The sequence below is a fragment of the Myodes glareolus genome, chromosome 14 (genome assembly GCF_982192425.1).
Source record: "Myodes glareolus chromosome 14, mMyoGla1.1, whole genome shotgun sequence".
NCBI lineage: Eukaryota > Metazoa > Chordata > Mammalia > Rodentia > Cricetidae > Myodes > Myodes glareolus.
The window spans coordinates 4,801,981-4,803,444 of NC_142039.1; the positions used below are offsets into that span (position 1 = coordinate 4,801,981).

General features: G+C 38.0%; 1 pseudogene; it reads left to right on the forward strand.

The window, feature by feature from the left end:
• On the forward strand, window positions 1-79 carry LOC125417698 (U6 spliceosomal RNA; annotated as a pseudogene).
• Window positions 80-1,464: the final 1,385 nt, after the last annotated feature.

The following is a 1,464-nucleotide window of genomic DNA, read 5'->3' on the forward strand; positions in this document are numbered from 1 at the left end:
TTCGGCAACGATACAGAGAAGATTAGCATGGCCCCTGCGCAAGGATGACACGCAAATTCGTGAAGCGTTCCATATTTTAAATATATAAAAAAATAAAAAAACAAAATTAACACAATACTATATAGGATCCAGACTTCCTGTGTATTTCCCATCTCTTCTTTTTTATTATTTTACTTCTCTTTAAAGACTTTACTATATATATTTTTCAGGCTCTCTTTGCTCACGCCTTTAATCCCAGTGCTCGAGAGGCAGAGACAGGCAGATCTCTGTGAGTTCAAGGCCAGCCTCATGTACAAGAGCTAGTTCCAGGACAGGCTCCAAAGCAACAAAGAAACCCTGTCATGAAAAACAAACAAACAAACAAACAAAAAACCCAAAAAAGACTGTAATTTTTAAATTATGTCTTTCTATGACTGTCTATACCCTTTTTCTTTCTTTCTTAAGCCTACATATATTGTAAAACACACTAGAACCTGTTTAGAGGTTTTTCTGTCCGGACCTCTTTTACTGCATTTCTTTTAGTCCTTTTTGATCGCATGCGTAAACTTTAGACTGCTAAGCTACCTGGATCCTCCATGTGGCTTTCTTGTCTGGCTCTGTCTACTTCTAAGCTCATGAGAGCCAAGCCTAAAGCTTGCTGCCTGGTTGGAAGTTTGTTTGACCTGGAACCACATCAACCCCCCAGCTACGGAATTGCTGTGCCCTGCACTGTCAGACGCTTTTTATATAGTTTTTACTTTCTATTTAGTGTGAAAAATGCTGATTAAGCACTCCCCTGTACAGCAGGGTTTCTTGAAAGAACATTTTACCCCCCAGCTTTCTCAGGCCCTACATGGATATATAACTCATGTTGTTACATAAATATGTTGTTGTTTTTCTCTTTTGGCTTGTTTTGGGGGCCAGCCACCCAGCTCCCAAATAAATCATACAGTCTTATTCTTTCTCTCTCTCTCTTTTTTTAAAGATTTATTTATTTAGTAAATAAATAATCTTTTTTAAAGATTTATTTATTTAGTAAATAAATAATCTTTTTTAAAGATTTATTTATTTATTATGTAAATAAATAATCTTTTTTTAAGATTTATTTATTTATTATGTACACAACATTCTGCCTCCATATATGCCCGCACACCAGAGGAGGCCGCCAGATCTCATTACAGATGACTGTGAGCCACCATATGGTTGCTGGGAATTGAGCTCAGGACCTCTGGAAGAGCAGCCAGCCCTCTTAACCACTGAACCATCTCTCCAGCCCAGTCTTATTCTTTCTTATATATTTCCAAGTCTTATTCTTTCGTACAAATGCCCAGCTTTAATTTGACTTTTTTTCCAGCTAAATTACCCATCTACCTTCCACCTCTGAGCTTCTCTCCTTTTTGCACTTCTGCAGTCAGACTTACTTTCATTCTTATTCTGTGACTGGCTGGCCTGCCCCTTCTTTCCTCACTCCTTGATCTCTCCTGC